Source organism: Salvelinus namaycush, chromosome 11 (genome assembly GCF_016432855.1).
Source record: "Salvelinus namaycush isolate Seneca chromosome 11, SaNama_1.0, whole genome shotgun sequence".
In the NCBI taxonomy this organism is placed as follows: Eukaryota; Metazoa; Chordata; class Actinopteri; order Salmoniformes; family Salmonidae; genus Salvelinus; species Salvelinus namaycush.
The window spans coordinates 30,853,236-30,873,747 of NC_052317.1; the positions used below are offsets into that span (position 1 = coordinate 30,853,236).

The 20,512-nt window shown below is 44.1% G+C and overlaps 1 pseudogene; it reads right to left on the reverse strand.

The window, feature by feature from the left end:
* Positions 1-518: 518 nt before the first annotated feature.
* The window catches only part of LOC120055340, a 33,727-nt pseudogene continuing 13,733 nt past the window's right edge, over positions 519-20,512 (reverse strand).

The following is a 20,512-nucleotide window of genomic DNA, read 5'->3' on the forward strand; positions in this document are numbered from 1 at the left end:
AGAGACAGGAGTGGAGGGGCTTTACTGTGATAGAGACGGGAGTGGAGGGCTTTACTGTGAGAGAGACAGGGGTGGAGGGGCTTTATGTGAGAGAGACAGGAGTGAGGGCTTTCTGTGAGAGAGAAGGGGAGTGAGGGGCTTTACTGTGAGAGAGACGGGGAGTGGAGGGGCTTTACTGTGAGCGAGAACAGGGAGTGGAGGGGCTTTACTGTGAGAGAGACGGGGATTGAGGGGCTTTACTGTGAGAGAGACGGAGTGGAGGGGCTTTACTGTGAGAGAGACGGAGTGGAGGGGCTTTACTGTGAAGAGAACGGGAGTGGAGGAGGGACATACCGTGAGAGAGACAGGGAGTGGAGGGGCTTTACATGAGAGAGACGGGGAGTGGAGGGCTTTACCGTGAGAAGAGACGGGAGTGGAGGGGCTTTACCGTGAGAGAGACGGGGAGTGGAGGGCGTTTACCGTGAGAGAGACGGGGAGTGAGGTGGCTTTACCGTGAGAGAGAGCGGAGTGGAGGGGCTTTACCGTGAGAGAGACGGGATGAGGGGCTTTACTGTGAGAGAGACGGAGTGGAGGGGCTTACTGTGAGAGAGACGGGGAGTGGAGGGGCTTTACTGTGAGAGAGACGGGGAGTGGAGGGGCATTACCGTGAGAGAGACAGGAGTGAGGGGCTTTACCATGAGAGAGACGGGGTGGAGGGCTTTACCGTGGAGAGACGGGAGTTAAGGGGCTTTGAAAAACTAGTCAACTGAAACAGCTAATCAAAAGTCCATTAGGTAAGCAGAAGAAAGTGACCATAATGTGATGTGTACAGGACAGTAGAGTCTGTCTGATGTGACTGGTGTATGCAGACCTCTGGCCAGGAGTCATCTCTCACATACTAAACTCTCCTCCACTATGGTCCTATATTCCTGCTAGATACCTGGAAACAGTTTCCTCTACAATGACCACTAATCTTGGCTGCAGTCTCTGAAGAAGAGAGCTGGGTAAGTCTAGTCCTCTGAGCTAGTCTAAGTGTCTGAGCTGGGTAAAGTGTAGTCCTCTGAGCTAGTCTAAGTGTCTGAGCGTGTAAGTCTAGTCTCTGAGCTAGTCTAAGTGTCTGAGCTGGGTAAAGTGTAGTCCTCTGAGCTAGTCTAAGTGTCTGAGCTGGTAAAGTCTAGTCCTCTGAGCTAGTCTAAGTGTCTGAGCGTGGTAAAAGTGTAGTCCTCTGAGCTAGTCTAAGTGTCTAAGCTGGGTAAAGTCTAGTCCTCTGAGTATCTAGTGTCTGAGCTGGGTAAAGTCTAGTCCTCTGAGCTAGTCTAAGTGTCTGAGCGGGGTAAGTCTAGTCCTCTGAGCTAGTCTAGTGTCGAGCTGGTAAAGTCTAGTCCTCTGAGCTAGTCTAAGTGTCTAGCTGGTAAGTCTAGTCCTCTGAGTAGTCTATGTCTAAGCTGGTAAAGTGTATCTCCTCTGAGCTAGTCTAAGTGTCTGACTGGGTAAAGTGTAGCCCTTGAGCTAGTCTAAGGTCTGAGCTGGGTAAAGGTCCCTGAAAACGTCTCTCTGAGCTAGTCTAAGTGTCTGAACTGGGTAAAGTGTAGTCCTCTGAGCTAGTCTAAGTGTCTGAACTGGGTAAAGTCTAGTCCTCTGAGCTAGTCTAAGTGTCTGAGCTGGGTAAGTGTAGTCCTCGGACTAGTCTAAGTGTCTGAGCTGGTAAATGAGTCCTCTGAGCTAGTCTAAGTGTCTGAGCTGGGTAAGTCTAGTCCTCTGAGCTAGTCTAGTGTCTAAGCTGGGTAAAGTGTAGTCTCTGTAGTCTAGTGTCTGAGCTGTAAAGTGTATCTCTGAGCAGTCTAAGTGTCTGAGCTGGGTAAAGTGTAGTCCTCTGAGCTAGTCTAAGTGTCTGAGCTGGGTAAAGTCTAGTCCTCTGAGCTGGTCTTAAGTGTCCTGAGCTGGGTAAAGTGTAGTCTCTGAGCTAGTCTAAGTGTCTGAGGCTGGTAAAGTGTAGCCCTCTTAGCTAGTCTAAGTGTCTAGCTGGGTAAAGTGTAGTCCTCTGAGCTAGTCTAAGTGCTGAGCTGGGTAAAGTGTAGTCCTCTGAGCTAGTCTAAGTGTCTGAGCTGTGTAAAGAATCAGTCCTCTGAGCTAGCCTAAGTGTCTGTAGCGGGTAAAGTCTAGTTCCTCGAGCTAGTCTAAGTGTCTGAGCTGGGTAAAGTGTAGTCCTCAACATTGAGCTAACTCTAGCATGGTGAGCGTACCTCGCGCTGGAGTCCAGCAGGCCGTGGCTGAAGTCCTGGCTCTGGAGGATCTTCTCCACGATGTCGTCAGCGTCTACCGTGTGGCGTCTACCCTCTTCAGCTGAACTCCACCGAGCTCTGCTCCTGGATGCCTGAACACACACACACACACACACATCACGTATGTAACACACACCTGTATGTACACCACATGCACAAACACACGTGAGAAAGAAGAGAGGGTGGATGAGATGGAACATTGCCAGCAGCACCATAACAGACTACTGTCCCCTCGTCTGATGATTACATTGTGATCTCCTTGAAAGGTCAGAGGTGAGTGAGTGTGTAGATATTACCTGCTGAGTCTCTCTGAGGAGGCAGAGCTCTTTGCGGGGGGGGGGGGGGGTGTTCAGGCACGGGGGAGCAGGAACAGGTGACGAGACAGGAGTGTAGAGCGGGGCCTCCCTCTCAGCCCCCGGTCCACGCTGGGTTCAGGAATACTTCCGATGCCTGTGGAGGCGGGAGCCGCTGAGGGTTCCTCTTGTGTGTGAGCTCTGATAGGCTGGGAGCGTGAGTGACCTGAGCTATGCCTATGGGGAACGAGTAGGCAATGTTACACTCCACACAACAGTGACAGACACTTATGGAAACAGATTTCACAACCACAAAGATAACTGAGGGCAAGCTATGGCTTTTCAGACATTCATACATACTATTCATATCTTTATTTAATTCATAATAGGTCATAGCCTTTCTAATTCATATCTGGTTCAGACGCGTGTTTAGATACCTGACCCCTTTGGACGTTGGCTGGCATAGCTGGATGTTCTAGAGTGGCCATATGCTCTCGGCTCATCAGGAGTAGACACACACTTCCCTGGGGCTCTGAGCAGGAGGGATAGCAGCCAACGTCAGCACAACATCGACACAACTCAGCACTAATGATTAGTGAATAACGGGTTCAATCCTGCATACTGCTGTAAATCATATCAAAAGTGTCCAGAGCTGGCGGATGTGATGTTTGGGTGAGTGTTTCCTGGTACGCAGAGGCAGGCTGTGTTGTGTACGGGAGACAGGGTGGTGTGTGTAACGGGGAGACAGGGTGTGTGGTGTACGGGGAGACGGGTGTGTGTGTGTACCTGGTATGGGTAGGCAGGGTGTGTGGGTGTACCTGGTATGGGGAGGCAGGCTTGTTGGGTGTACACTGGTATGGGGATGCAGTGGTGTGTGGGTGTACCTGTATGGGAAGGCAGGGTGTGTGGGTGTACCTGGTATGGGGAGGCAGGGTGTGTGGGTGTACCTGGTATGTGTAGGCAGGGTGTATGGTGTACCTGTATGGGTAGGCAGGGTGTATGGGTGTACCTGGTATGGGTAGGCAGGGTGTGTGTGTGTGTACCTGGTATGGGGAGGCGGGTGTGTGTGTGTGGTGTGTACCTGGTATGGGGAGGCAGGTGTGTGTGGTGTACCTGGTATGGGAGGCAGGGTGTGTGTGTGTACCTGGTATGGGGAAGCAGGGTGTGTGTGTGTACCTGGTATTGGTAGGCAGGGTGTGTGTGTGGTGTGTACCTGGTATGGGGAGGCAGGTGTGTGTGGCAGGGTGTGTGTGTGTGTACCTGGTATGGGAGGCAGGTGTGTGTGTGGTGTACCTGGTATGGGAAGAGGGTGTGTGTGTGTACCTGTTATGTGGAGGCAGGGGTGTGTGTGTGTGTACCTGGTATGGGAAGCAGGTGTGTGTGTGTACCTGGTTATGGGGTAGGCAGGGTGTGGGTGGGTGTGTGTACCTGGTATGGGGAGGCAGGGTGTATGGGTGTACCTGGTATGGGAGGCAGGGTTGGGTGTGTGTGGTACCTGTATGGGTAGGCAGGGTGTGTGGGTGTCCCCTCCCTTCCTGTCTTCATAGAGACACTCTGCCTGCTGGATGCCCAGTTTCATGGCTGTGGACGGTGGCCTAAAGGGGACACAGGGCATTGACATTAACCCTGACCCATTTACAACCCAACCCAACACCCCACCACACCTGTTCAAACCTACTTTGCTACCATGTTGGTTGTTGGTTGGTTTGAGGATGTCCATCTGTTTGTTCATACGGTCATTTGAAAGTGACTGGCTAAATGGTATAAACACATCTTATACAACCATCCTGCCTACAACCTTTATGACATAACATAACACATCCTTCCTATAACAACCTTAGAACTGACTGCACAGTTCTACAGTAGAGGACATGAATCACAGTAGAGGCATGAATCACAGTAGAGGACATGAATCACAGTAGAGACATGATCACAGTAGACAACATGATCACAGTAGAGGACATGAATCACAGTAGAGGACATGAATCACAGTAGAGGACATGATCACAGTAGATGACATTAATCACAGTAGAGGACATGAATCACGTAGAGGACATGAAATCACAGTAGACATGAGCACATAGAGGAAATCAAGTAGAGGACATGATCATAGTAAGGACATGAATCACAGTAATTACATAATCACATAAGACATTAATCACAGTAGAGGACATTAACTGAACTCAATCACTAGTAGAGGACATCAATCACAGTAGAGGACATCAATCACAGTAAGGACATTAATCACGTAGAGGACGAATCACAGTAGAGGACATTAATCACAGTAGAGGACATTAATCACAGTAGTGTCACGTCCTGACCTTGTTTTTCTTTTGTATAGTTGTGTTTAGTGGGTCAGTGACGTGAGCTGGGTGGCAGTCTGTGTTGTTTGTGTTCATATGTTAAGTGTCAGGTTTAATTGACCTTGTATGGCTCTCAATCAGAGGCAGGTGTTTTACGTTTTCCTCTGATTGAGAACCATACATAGGGAGGTTGTTTCACATTGTTTGTTGTGGGTGGTTGTCTTCCGTGTCTGTGTATGTTGCCCACACGGGATTGTTTCGGTTTGTTCGTTCGTTTATGTAGTCTGTACCTGTTTCATGCGTTCTTCGTGTTTATGTAAGTTCTTAGTTCAGGTCCTGTCTACGTGCGTTTTATTTTGTAAATATCAAGTGTATTTCGTGTCAGTCTTCGTCTTGCAATAAATCATTATGTCAAATTACCACGCTGCATATTGTTCCACTGATCTTCTCTCGCCTCTCCTCGTCTGAGGAGGAGGACGAAGTAGACATTCGTTACAAGTAGAGGACATTAATCACAGTAGAGGACATTAATCACAGTAGGGACATTATCATACCCTATCAGAAGTTCTGATCTATAATAGATCCTAAAGGGTTTCATGAGCTGTATTTCTGTTAGCTGCTCTTCTGCTCTTTAATAACCCCGCTTTTACAAGACAGGAAACCACCACGTCTCTCACTTCTTTACAACACAGGTTGTCACGCCCTGACCTTAAGAGACTTTTTTATGTCTCTTTTTGGTTTGGTCAGGGTGTGATTTGGGTGGGCATTCTATGTTCTTTATTTCTAGGTTTTGGTTTTCTATGTTTTGGCCGGTTGGTTCTCAATCACGGCATCTGTCTATCGTTGTCTCTGATTGGGAATCATACTTAGGCAGCATGTTTTGCCACTTTAGGTGTGGGGATGTTGTTTTTGTTAGCTCTGTGTAGCCTTCAAGACGTCACGTTCGTTGTTCTTTGTGTTGTTTTGTTTGGTGTTGGGGTTTTATAAAGAACATGAACACGTACCACGTCTGCACCTTGGTCTTCTTCGACGAGCGTTACAACAGGAAACCACCACGTCTCACTTCTTTTACAACACAGGAAACCACCACTTCTCTTACAACACAGGAAACCACCACTTCTCTTACTTTTACAACACGGAAACCACCACTTCTCTTACTTTTAAAACACAGGAAACCACCACTTCTCTTACAACACAGGAAACCACCACTTCTCTTACTTTTACACACACAGCCACCACTTCTCTTACTTTTAAAACACAGGAAACCACACGTCTCTTACTTTACACAGTCAAGTGTTAAACAGAAAGAAAGTTAAACAGAGATCAGAGAGGGGGGGGGGGGTTAAACAGAGATACAGAGAGGGGGGGGGGGTTAAACAGAGATACAGAGAGGGGGGGGGGGGGGGGTTAAACAGAGATACAGAGAGGGGGGTTAAACAGAGATCCAGAGAGGGGGGGGGGGGGGTTAAACAGAGATACAGAGAGGGGAGAGAAAGTTAAACAGAGATACAGAGAGTGGGGAGAGAAAGTTAAACAGAGATACAGAGAGTGGGGAGAGAGAAGTTAAACAGAGATACAGAGAGGGGGAGAGAAAGTTAAACAGAGATACAGAGAGGGGGAGGGAGAAAGTTAAACAGAGATACAGAGAGGGGGAGAGAAAGTTAAACAAGAATCAGAGAGGGGGAGAGAAAGTTAAACAGAGATACAGAGGTGGGGAGAGAACGTTAACAGAGATACAGAGAGGGGGAGAGAAAGTTAACAGAGATACAGAGAGGGGGAGGGAGAAAGTTAAACAGAGATACAGAGAGGGGGGAGAGAAAGTTAACAGAGATACAGAGAGGGGGAGAGAAAGTTAAACAGATAAGAGAGGGGGGGGGGGTTAAACAGAGATACAGAGGGGGGGGTTAAACAGAGATACGAGAGGGGGGAGGGTTAAACAGAGATACAGAGAGGGGGGGGGGGTTAAACAGAGATACAGAGGGGGGGGGGGTTAAACAGAGATACAGAGAGGGGGAGAGAAAGTTAACAGAGAGATACAAAGAGGGGGAGAGAAAGTTAAACAGAGAGATACAGAGAGGGGAGAGAAAGTTAAACAGAGATACAGAGGGGGGGGGGGGGAGAAGTTAAACAGAGATACAGAGAGGGGGAGAGAAAGTTAACACAGAGATACAGAGAGGGGGAGAGAAGTTAAACATAGATACAGAGAGGGGGAGAGAAAGTTAAACAGAGATACAGAGAAGGGGGGAGAGAAAGTTAAACAGAGATACAGAGAGGGGGAGAGAAAGTTAAACAGAGATACAGAGCGGGGGGGGGTAAACAGAGATACAGAGAGGGGGGAGAGAAAGTTAAACGAGAGATCAGAGAGGGGGAGAGAAGTTAAACGGAGATACAGAGAGGGGGAGAGAAAGTTAACAGAGATACAGAGAGGGGGGAGAAAGTTAACAGAGATACAGAGAGGGGGGAGAGAAAGTTAAACAGAGATACAGAGGGGGGGAGAGAAAGTTAACAGAGATACAGAGGGGGGAGAGAAAGTTAAACAGAGATACAGAGAGTGGGGAGAGAAAGTTAAACAGAGATACAGAGAGGGGGAGAGAAAGTTAAACAGAGATACAGAGGGGGGGGAGAAAGTTAAACAGAGATACAGAAGAGGGGGAGAGAAAGTTAAACAGAGATACAGAGGGGGGGAGAAAGTTAACAGAGAGATACAGAGAGTGGGGGAGAGAGTTAAACAGAGATACAGAGAGGGGGGAGAGAAAGTTAAACAGAGATACAGAGGGGAGAGAAAGTTAAACAGAGATACAGAGAGGGGGAGAGAAGTTAACAGAGATACGAGAGGGGGAAGAAAGTTAAACAGAGATACAGAGAGGGGGAGGGAGAAAGTTAAACAGAGATACAGAGAGGGGGGGAGAGAATTTTAAACAGAGATACAGAGAGGGGAGAGAAAGTTAAACAGATTACAGAGAGGGGGAGAAAGTTAAACGAGATACAGAGAGGGGGAGAGAAAGTTAAACAGAGAAACAGAGAGGGAGAGAAAGTTAAACAGAGATACAGAGAGGGGGGAGAAAGTTAAACAGAGATACAGAGAGGGGGAGAGAGAAAGTTAAACAGAGATACAAAGGGGGGAGAAGTTAAACAGAGATACAGGGGGGGGGGGGGGAGAAAAGTTAAACAGAGATCAGAGAGGGGAGAGAAAGTTAAACAGGATACAGAGAGGGGGGAAAAGTTAACAGAGATACAGAGAGGGGAGAGAAAGTTAAACAGAGTACAGAGAGGGGGAGAGAAAGTTAAACGAGATACAGAGAGGGGGGAGAGAAAGTTAACAGAGATACAGAAGGGGGGGGGTTAAACAGATAAGAGAGGGGGGGGGGGTTAAACAGAGATACAGAGAGGGGGGGTTTTAAACAGAGATACAGAGAGTGGGGAGAGAAAGTTAAACAGAGATACAGAGAGTGGGGAGAGAAAGTTAAACAGAGATACAGAGAGTGGGGAGAGAAAGTTAAACAGAGATACGAGAGAGGGGAGAGAAAGTTAAACAGAGATGACGAGGGGGGGAGAAAGTTAAACAGAGATACAGAGAGGGGAGAGAAGTTAAACAGAGATACAGAAGGGAGAGAAAAGTTAAACAGAGATACAGAGAGGGGAGAGAAAGTTAAACAGAGATACAGAGAGGGGGAGGGAGAAAGTTAAACAGAGATACAGAGAGGGGGAGGGAGAAAGTAAACAGAGATACAGAGAGGGGGGAGAGAAAGTTAAACAGAGATACGAGAGGGGGGGGGTTAAACAGAGATACAGAGAGGGGGAGAGAAAGTTAAACAGAGATACAGAGAGGGGGAGGGAGAAAGTTAAACAGAGATACAGAGAGGGGGGAGAGAAAGTTAAACAGAGATACAGAGAGGGGGGGGGGGGTTAAACAGAGTACAGAGAGGGGGAGAGAAAGTTAAACAGAGATACAGAGAGGGGGAGGGAGAAAGTTAAACAGAGATACAGAGAGGGGGGAGAGAAAGTTAAACAGAGATACAGAGAGGGGGAGGGAGAAAGTTAAACAAGATACAGAGAGGGGGGGGGGGGTTAAACAGAGATACAGAGAGGGGGGAGGGTTAAACAGAGATACAGAGAGGGGGAGGGTTAAAAGAGATACAGAGAGGGGGGGGGGTTAAACAGAGATACAGAGGGGGGGGGGGGGGGTAAACAGAGTACAGAGAGGGGGGAGAGAAAGTTAAACAGAGAGATACAAAGAGGGGGAGAGAAAGTTAAACAGAGATACAGAGAGGGGGAGAGAAAGTTAAACAGAGAGATACAGAGAGGGGGAGAGAAAGTTAAACAGAGAGGGGGGAGAGAAAGTTAAACAGAGATACAGAGAGGGGGGAGAGAAGTTAAACAGAGATACGAGAGGGGAGGGAGAAAGTTAAACAGAGATACAGAGAGGGGGAGAGAAAGTTAAACAGAGATACAGAGAGGGGGGAGAGAAAGTTAAACAGAGATACAGAGAGGGGGGAGAGAAAGTTAAACAGAGATACAGAGAGGGGGAGAGAAAGTTAAACAGAGATACAGAGAGGGGGGAGAGAAAGTTACAGAGATACAGAGGGGGGGGAGAGAAATTAAACAGAGATACGAGAGGGGGAGAGAAGTTAAACAGAGATACAGAGAGGGGGAGGGAGAAAAGTAAACAGAGATACAGAGAGGGGGGAGAGAAGTTAAACAGAGATACAGAGAGGGGGGAGAGAAGTTAAACAGAGATACAGAGAGGGGGAGAGAAGTTAAACAGGATACGAAGGGGGGGGGTAAACAGAGATACAGAGAGGGGGGAGAGAAAGTTAAACAGAGATACAGAGAGGGGGAGAGAGAAAGTTAAACAGAGATACAGAGGGGGGAGAAAGTTAAACAGAGATACAGAGAGGGGGAGAGAGGAAAGTTAAACAGAGATACAGAGGGGGGAAGAGTTAAACAAGATACAGAGGGGGGAAAAGTTAACAGAGATACAGAGGGGGGAGAAAGTTAAACAGAGATACAGAGGGGGGAGAAAGTTAAACAGAGATACAGAGAGGGGGGAGAAAGTTAAACAGAGATACAGAGAGGGGGGAGAAAGTTAAACAGAGATACAGAGAGGGGGGAGAAAGTTAAACAGAGATACAGAGAGGGGGGAGAAAGTTAAACAGAGATACAGAGAGGGGGGAGAAAGTTAAACAGAGATACAGTAGCACAGAACGCGAGAGCGACTTTATGTGATGAATGTGAGGAGCTCTGGGTGTGACGTCAGTAGTTTTGGAGTGGTTTCTGCTCTTACCATAAAGCCTTGGCTTTCTTTCCACAGAGCTCTGAAAATATGTCCAACGCACACACTGTGTGTGAGTTACATTCTGTAGGACAGCTCAGTAAAAGACACACACACACACACACACACACACACACCCACACACACACACACACACACACACACACACACACACACACACCACACACACACACACACACACACACACACACACACACACTAGATTCCAAGATGGCGTAGCAGTGTAGACGTGTTTGTTTAGTCCTCTCGTGTACGTTTGTATTTTTCGTATTTCTTGTATATATTTAAAAAAAAAAAAATCTATCTCTTTTCGATTTTTCCTCATGCCTTTTGCACACATTGTATATAGATTCTCTTTTTTCTACCATGTTATTGACTTGTTTATTGTTTACTCCATGTGTAACTCTGTGTTGTTGTCTGTTCACACTGCTATGCTTTATCTTGGCCAGGTCGCAGTTGCAAATGAGAACTTGTTCTCAACTAGCCTACCTGGTTAAATAAAGGTGAAATAAACAAATAAAAAACACACACACACAACAACACCACACACACACACACACACACACACACCACACCACACACACACACACACACACACACACACACACAGAGGAGTACTCAGAGACACTCCGGCACTTTATGATTGCATGAAAGTGTTCTGCTGGAATCTCTCCAGTTCACTGCGTTATCAGAGGCCTCAGCCAAGGCAACCCTCCCACACTAACCAACTCAACATTCACTGTGTAAGTGGGGACTGATTCTGAATCCTTCCTGGCATCTAGATCCATTCCCCCCCTTCCACCTACATAGTAAAATGATACCAGGCTCACTACTTGTGAGTACAATGTCCTGAGTCTGTCTGTTTGTTCTCTGGCTTATCTTCCTGTGTCACTCAGCGCGCTCAGCTACCCCACACTCAGACACAAAGGGTTTTTATTGTCCGCTCCAAACAGACTATAAAGGCTCTATAACAGCTCTATAAAGGTTATATAACAGCTCTATAATGGCTCTATAAGGGCTCTATAACAGTTCTATAAAGGCTCTACAACAGTTCTATAAAGGCTCTATAATGGCTCTATAACAGCTCTATAAAGGTTATATAACAGCTCTATAACAGCTCTATAAAGGTTCTATAATGGTTCTATAACAGCACTATAAAGGTTCTATAAAGGTTATATAACAGCTCTATAAAGGCTCTACAACAGTTCTATGAAGGCTCTATAATGGCTCTATAACAGCTCTATAAAGGTTATATAACAGCTCTATAACAGCCCTATAAAGGTTCTATAACAGCTCTATAAAGGCTCTATAACAGTTCTATAAAGGCTCTATAACAGCTCTATAAAGGTTCTATAATGGCTCTATAACAGCTCTATAAAGGTTCTATAACAGCTCTATAAAGGTTCTATAAAAGCTCTATAACAGCTCTATAAAGGCTCTATAACAGTTCTATAATGGCTCTATAACAGCACTATAAAGGCTCTATAACAGTTCTATAAAGGTTCTATAACAGCTCTATAATGCTCTATAACAGCTCTATAAAGGCTCTATAACAGTTCTATAAAGGCTCTATAACAGCTCTATAAAGGTTCTATAACAGCTCTATAAAGGCTCTATAACAGCTCTATAAAGGCTCTATAATGGCTCTATAACAGCTCTATAAAGGCTCTATAACAGCTCTATAAAGATTCTATAACAGTTCTATAATGGCTCTATAACAGCTCTATAAAGGCTCTATAACAGCTCTATAAAGGTTCTATAATGGCGCTATAACAGCTCTATAAAGGTTCTATAACAGCTCTATAAAGGTTCTATAACAGCTCTATAACAGCTCTATAAAGGTTCTATAACAGCTCTATAAAGGTTCTATAACAGCTCTATAACAGCTCTATAAAGGCTCTATAACAGCTCTATAAAGGCTCTATAATGGCTCTATAACAGCTCTATAAAGGCTCTATAAAGGCTACAGTATATTGCATCCACTGTGCAATTCAGCCAATTGATAGACTGTCTGTTCGAGGAACAGTGTGTAAAGGTGTGGTTTAATAGCGAGTGTGTGATTCAAACAGAGTGTGTGTGTGTGTGTGTGTGTGTGTGTGTGTGTGTGTGTGTGTGTGTGTGTGTGTGTGTGTGTTCACAGTAAAGGCGTGGCCATTCAAACACACATGTTCTCAGCACTGGCAGGAGTGTGTGGGAATGTCATGGTCTTTTTGACTACTGGTCCTGGGTCTGCTGTGGCGTTTAGCTCAGAATGTTTTCATTCAGGTCTGAGCTGGTCTCAAATCAGTTGTTATCAACAGAGACCAGCTACAATCTGTGGGGAAGTTCTCTTATGACCATCTAAACAATAGAACTGTCGCTATTCATGTTCAATGGCAGAAGTCAGTTAGATTGTGTCCACAACTATCTTTGACTTCAAATAATTGATGTAGTGCTGAGGAAACTATGCCCACACAAGATACCCAAAATAACCATAACAGTTTAAATAATATATACCATGATTGTATGACCATTTGTTAATCTACATGGACTTTCCAAATAGAGAGAAACTTAGCCATTTAGCTTTTATCCAAAGCGACTTACGGGACGGAAGTCTCCTTTGTTTCTGTGACTCAGAGTTTCTTGCATGTACTCAGAGACAGGATGCTTAATGTGCAGTTGGTTTCCTCTATGTGTCTGTGGTCAGGCTGTCTGCCTATCACATCAATGGTTCCTACTTACCTTTACTGATTCATTATCCAAAACTGCATTCATTTCTACAATGCTAAGTCCTAAAACTGTTTGTGACGTAACCCACCAAAAGGATTGAAAGAAGGTTCACTTACGTTTTAAAGCAGGGGTCCCCAGACATGAGCTGTGTGCTGATGACGACCTGTGACAGAGGTGACAGGAAACCCACGTCAGCAGAGATCATACACATCCACAGGCCCTATGAAATAGAATAAAGTCGCCCCTTGACACTGATCAGTTTCAGACACTGTCACTTTAGACTTTTCCCCTTCTACCGTTTCAGGTTAGTATTTAGGATAGGTAAGCTGATTATAGACCTGTGTCTAAGTACAACTTCTACCCAAAGCATGTACAACATCCATTCACAGTGTTACAGGTGCTTGTCCTTTATCGCAGGCCCAGACCTGCCTGTCTCCATGCACATGTCACAGCAGTTGCATCATTAGGATAGCTCATCCTGAACTGTACTGAGTGGTATTACACCCCTAGTTACTGACTGTTTACCCATACACACTAGTAAACATATGGTGACTAGGGGGCAGGGCAGGGTGACAACCAACGATTAGCTTTCTCCCAATGTGTGCCAATACTCAGCTATGTTGGCTATGACTCAACAACCTCAGGCGGTTCCCTTTCTGTCCTCTCCCTCATGACCACTTATTAGCAACAGGCTGGATAGCTGAAGGTGCAGTCACTGGATCTTCACCTATTCAGGCATTTCAGATCAGTGGTCCCAGTGTAGACAAGTAGGACAACCCATTCTAGAGTAGTAGAACAGAGCCAAGTAGGGCAACCCATTCTAGAGTAGTAGAACAAAGCCAAGTAGGGCAACCCATTCTAGAGTAGTAGAACAGAGCCAAGTAGGGCAACCCATTCTAGAGTAGTAGAACAGAGCCAAGTAGGGCAACCCATTCTAGAATAGTAGAACAGAGCCAAGTAGGGCAACCTATTCTAGAGTAGTAGAACAGAGCCAAGTAGAACAACCCATTCTAGAGTAGTAGAACAGAGCCAAGTAGGGCTACCCATTCTAGAGTAGTAGAATCAGAGCCAAGTAGGGCAACCCATTCTAGAATAGTAGAACAGAGCCAAGTAGGGCAACCTATTCTAGAGTAGTAGAACAGAGCCAAGTAGAACAACCCATTCTAGAGTAGTAGAACAGAGCCAAGTAGGGCTACCCATTCTAGAGTAGTAGAACAGAGCCAAGTAGAACAACCCATTCTAGAGTAGTAGAACAGAGCCAAGTAGGGCAACCCATTCTAGAGTAGTAGAACAGAGCCAAGTAGAGCAACCCATTCTAGAGTAGTAGAACAGAGCCAAGTAGAGCAACCCATTCTAGAGTAGTAGAACAGAGCCAAGTAGAGCAACCCATTCTAGAGTAGTAGAACAGAGCCAAGTAGAGCAACCCATTCTAGAGTAGTAGAACAGAGCCAAGTAGAGCAACCCATTCTAGAGTAGTAGAACAGAGCCAAGTAGGGCAACCATTCTAGAGTAGTAGAACAGAGCCAAGTAGGGCAACCATTCTAGAGTAGTAGAACAGAGCCAAGTAGAGAAACCCATTCTAGAGTAGTAGAACAGAGCCAAGTAGGGAAACCTATTCTAGAGTAGTAGAACAGAGCCAAGTAGAACAACCCATTCTAGAGTAGTAGAACAGAGCCAAGTAGGGCAACCTATTCTAAGGTAGTAGAACAGAGCCAAGTAGGGCAACCCATTCTAGAGTAGTAGAATCAGAGCCAAGTAGAGCAACCCATTCTAGAGTAGTAGAACAGAGCCAAGTAGGGCAACCTATTCTAGAGTAGTAGAACAGAGCCAAGTAGAGCAACCCATTCTAGAGTAGTAGAACAGAGCCAAGTAGGGCAACCCATTCTAGAGTAGTAGAACAGAGCCAAGTAGAACAACCCATTCTAGAGTAGTAGAACAGAGCCAAGTAGGGCAACCCATTCTAGAGTAGTAGAACAGAGCCAAGTAGGGCAACCTATTCTAGAGTAGTAGAACAGAGCCAAGTAGAACAACCCATTCTAGAGTAGTAGAATCAGAGCCAAGTAGGGTAACCCATTCTAGAGTAGTAGAACAGAGCCAAGTAGGGCAACCCATTCTAGAGTAGTAGAACAGAGCCAAGTAGGGCAACCCATTCTAGAGTAGTAGAATCAGAGCCAAGTAGGGCAACCCATTCTAGAGTAGTAGAATCAGAGCCAAGTAGGGCAACCCATTCTAGAGTAGTAGAACAGAGCCAAGTAGGGCTACCCATTCTAGAGTAGTAGAACAGAGCCAAGTAGGGCTACCCATTCTAGAGTAGTAGAACAGAGCCAAGTAGAGCAACCCATTCTAGAGTAGTAGAACAGAGCCAAGTAGAGCTACCCATTCTAGAGTAGTAGAACAGAGCCAAGTAGAGCAACCCATTCTAGAGTAGTAGAATCAGAGCCAAGTAGGGCTACCCATTCTAGAGTAGAACAGAGCCAAGTAGGGCAACCCATTCTAGAGTAGTAGAATCAGAGCCAAGTAGGGCTACCCATTCTAGAGTAGAACAGAGCCAAGTAGGGCAACCCATTCTAGAGTAGTAGAATCAGAGCCAAGTAGGGCAACCCATTCTAGAGTAGTAGAACAGAGCCAAGTAGAGCAACCCATTCTAGAGTAGTAGAACAGAGCCAAGTAGAACAACCCATTCTAGAGTAGTAGAACAGAGCCAAGTAGAGCAACCCATTCTAGAGTAGTAGAACAGAGCCAAGTAGAGCAACCCATTCTAGAGTAGTAGAACAGAGCCAAGTAGGGCTACCCATTCTAGAGTAGTAGAACAGAGCCAAGTAGGGCAACCATTCTAGAGTAGTAGAACAGAGCCAAGTAGGGCAACCCATTCTAGAGTAGTAGAACAGAGCCAAGTAGGGCAACCCATTCTAGAGTAGTAGAACAGAGCCAAGTAGAGCAACCCATTCTAGAGTAGTAGAACAGAGCCAAGTAGAGCAACCCATTCTAGAGTAGTAGAACAGAGCCAAGTAGGGCAACCATTCTAGAGTAGTAGAACAGAGCCAAGTAGGGCAACCATTCTAGAGTAGTAACAGAGCCAAGTAGGGCGACCCATTCTAGAGTAGTAGAACAGAGCCAAGTAGGGTGTGGCATAGTAGGACAGACGCTAGTGTCATAAACACGTCCCGTACTGTAGCTCCCTGAAGGGAGTTGTGGACTGGTGGGAATGTTCTGGAGGCCTGTCTAACTGTACTGAACTGTACCTTGAGTATGGAGTTGTCCTGTCTGGTGTTCTTGGTATCGTAACCCTCTAGTAGACATCGCCGCGTGGTGCTGCCAGAGCCAGCAAACTCTGACAGGTTCAGGTCAGCGAAACCCAGCTACAGAGAAGAGTGAGAACAGATATATTCAGGTTTATGGAAACAGCTTGGCAACAGAGCCTCAGTTCCACAGAGTTGTAGTACAGAGCACTCTGTTGTAGCGGTAAACCCAGAGCCTGCTTATAACAATCACAAACGTAAGAAGCTACTGTAGTGGGCAAAAAGTAGGAAGTATTCCCATACTATCAATGCACTATCCTTTAAAGAATGAGTCATGCGGTAGTGGTGACTTCATTCTTTAGTGATATTATCATATCAGGTGTTAAATGACTAACAGTAATTTGTATTATGATAAGAATGTTCAGTTATTTATTTACTTATAAAATGCCAGTATGCCTAGTTTGTCACTAGCTAGGTTTCCATCCAATTGGCGATAGATTTTTATGTGAATATAAAAAAAATCGGCATTAAAGAAAATAAGCGATTTCTCTCACCACTGGTGTGTTTCCACCAAATTGACTTGTTGCAGATAGAAATCATTACGTTAAAGTTGTTGTTCTCATCACAGCTCTTTTTATACAGTATGACTTTACTCGCATAGAAACTGTGGAAGGAAACGTGGTTAGGGACTATGAATTCAAGAGCAAAATATTACCTTTGCAAAGGTCTTTCCACCCTTCATTTCCTAAAAACAGATAAGGGAAAGTAGTTATCAATCCAAAATGACCATCTTTGTGTGTAACAACAACTAAGCCACAGATACACTTTTGTCAAAACACACCTGCAGCAAAGGTGTCAATGATATATCCTGACATATCCTGTAGTATACCAATTACAGGTCTGTTCTAGAATCTACAGTAGTAGTAGTAGACCAATTACAGGTCTGTTCTAGAATCTACAGTAGTAGTAGTAGACCAATTACAGGTCTGTTCTAGAATCTACAGTAGTAGTAGACCAATTACAGGTCTGTTCTAGAATCTACAGTAGTAGTAGACCAATTACAGGTCTGTTCTAGAATCTACAGTAGTAGTAGACCAATTACAGGTCTGTTCTAGAATCTACAGTAGTAGTAGACCAATTACAGGTCTGTTCTAGAATCTACAGTAGTAGTAGACCAATTACAGGTCTGTTCTAGAATCTACAGTAGTAGTAGACCAATTACAGGTCTGTTCTAGAATCTACAGTAGTAGTAGTAGACCAATTAGTAGACTGTTCTAGAATCTACAGTAGTAGTAGTAGACCTATTAGTAGACTGTTCTAGAATCTACAGTAGTAGTAGTAGACCTATTAGTAGACTGTTCTAGAATCTACAGTAGTAGTAGTAGACCTATTAGTAGACTGTTCTAGAATCTACAGTAGTAGTAGTAGACCTATTAGTAGACTGTTCTAGAATCTACAGTAGTAGTAGTAGACCTATTAGTAGACTGTTCTAGAATCTACAGTAGTAGTAATATACCAATTAGTAGACTGTTCTAGAATCTACAGTAGTAGTAGTAGACCAATTAGTAGACTGTTCTAGAATCTACAGTAGTAGTAGTAGACCAATTAGTAGACTGTTCTAGAATCTACAGTAGTAGTAGACCTATTAGTAGACTGTTCTAGAATCTACAGTAGTAGTAGTAGACCTATTAGTAGACTGTTCTAGAATCTACAGTAGTAGTAGTATACCAATTAGTAGACTGTTCTAGAATCTACAGTAGTAGTAGTAGACCTATTAGTAGACTGTTCTAGAATCTACAGTAGTAGTAGTAGACCTATTAGTAGACTGTTCTAGAATCTACAGTAGTAGTAGTAGACCTATTAGTAGACTGTTCTAGAATCTACAGTAGTAGTAGTAGACCAATTAGTAGACTGTTCTAGAATCTACAGTAGTAGTAGTAGAAGACCTATTAGTAGACTGTTCTAGAATCTACAGTAGTAGTAGTATACCAATTAGTAGACTGTTCTAGAATCTACAGTAGTAGTAGTAGACCTATTAGTAGACTGTTCCAGAATCTACAGTAGTGGTAGTATACCAATTAGTAGACTGTTCTAGAATCTACAGTAGTAGTAGTAGACCTATTAGTAGACTGTTCCAGAATCTACAGTAGTAGTAGTAGACCAATTAGTAGACAGTTCTAGAATCTACAGTAGTAGTAGTAGACCTATTAGTAGACTGTTCTAGAATCTACAGTAGTAGTAGTAGACCTATTAGTAGACTGTTCTAGAATCTACAGTAGTAGTAGTAGACCAATTCGTAGACTGTTCCAGAATCAACAGTAATAGTAGTAGACCAATTAGTAGACTGTTCTAGAATCTACAGTAGTAGTAGTAGACCAATTAGTAGACTGTTCTAGAATCTACAGTAGTAGTAGTAGTAGACCAATTAGTAGACTGTTCTAGAATCTACAGTAGTAGTAGTAGACCAATTAGTAGTCTGTTCTAGAATCTACAGTAGTAGTAGTAGACCTATTAGTAGACCGTTCTAAAATCTACAGTAGTAGTAGTAGACCAATTAGTAGACTGTTCTAGAATCTACAGTAGTAGTAGTAGACCAATTAGTAGACTGTTCTAGAATCTACAGTAGTAGTAGTAGACCTATTAGTAGACTGTTCTAGAATCTACAGTAGTAGTAGTAGTAGACCTATTAGTAGAATGTTCTAGAATCTACAGTAGTAGTAGTAGACCAATTAGTAGACTGTTCCAGAATCAACAGTAGTAGTAGTAGACCAATTAGTAGACTGTTCTAGAATCTACAGTAGTAGTAGTAGACCAATTAGTAGACTGTTCTAGAATCTACAGTAGTAGTAGTAGACCAATTAGTAGACTGTTCTAGAATCTACAGTAGTAGTAGTAGTAGACCAATTAGTAGACTGTTCTAGAATCTACAGTAGTAGTAGTAGACCAATTAGTAGTCTGTTCTAGAATCTACAGTAGTAGTAGTAGACCTATTAGTAGACCGTTCTAAAATCTACAGTAGTAGTAGTAGACCAATTAGTAGACTGTTCTAGAATCTACAGTAGTAGTAGTAGACCAATTAGTAGACTGTTCTAGAATCTACAGTAGTAGTAGTAGACCTATTAGTAGACTGTTCTAGAATCTACAGTAGTAGTAGTAGTAGACCTATTAGTAGAATGTTCTAGAATCTACAGTAGTAGTAGTAGACCAATTAGTAGACTGTTCCAGAATCAACAGTAGTAGTAGTAGACCAATTAGTAGACTGTTCTAGAATCTACAGTAGTAGTAGTAGACCAATTAGTAGACTGTTCTAGAATCTACAGTAGTAGTAGACCAATTATTAGACTGTTCTAGAATCTACAGTAGTAGTAGTAGACCAATTAGTAGTCTGTTCTAGAATCTACAGTTGTAGTAGTAGACTGTTCTAGAATCTACAGTAGTAGTAGTAGACCAATTAGTAGACTGTTCTAGAATCTACAGTTGTAGTAGTAGACCTATTAGTAGTCTGTTCTAGAATCTACAGTAGTAGTAGTAGACCAATTAGTAGACTGTTCTAGAATCTACAGTAGTAGTAGACCAATTAGTAGACTGTTCTAGAATCTACAGTAGTAGTAGTAGACCAATACATAGTAGTTGCCCTATTCTGGTAGGCAGTTAATTTTGACACAGCATTCACATTGCTTTGACAGAGTTGTTGTAGTGAGTCCTGTACCTTGCGCACAGACACCCGGCACACACAGGGGTCCAGTACTCCTGTCCCAGCGTTGGCACTCATCTTACACAGGAAGGAGAACCTCTTCCTCCAGCGCACACAGTTAGCCTGGACCTGCTCCCTGGAGAAGACACACACATAACTTATAGCAAAATAACCCAAAGACTGAAAACACATAGATCATGTATAGACAAATCTTTTCAAATAAATATCTTCTAATTTTAGTTTACTTCCTGAATTGACTGCCTTCAATTTGAATTGAGTCCAATCCTGATAGACACACACACATGCACACGCACACACACGCATGCGCACACACACAGTTGATTGGAATGTTTAGCTACAATACACATTAATCCCTAGATCTGATTCATGGCGAAAATAAATATATGTCAATAAAGACACCACAGTTAATGACAAGATCCTGTGTGCTGTTCTCTGGCATGGGTGTGACAGTTACACAACAGAACATAAATGCCCTCAAGGTAAAAGAACTCAAACTCTCCCATGCTCTAAGTAAGTGAATGATAGATTCTGAAATACCATTGCGGTGAAGAACACTATGCATTGACTCTTTAGAACAAGGGATATATATGGTGTTTCAGCCTTAATGCAGGTGGCAAACATATAGTTTGGTAGCCTAGTGGTTAGAATGTTGGGCCAGTAACCAAAAGGTTGCTAGATTGAATCCCCGAGCTGACAAGT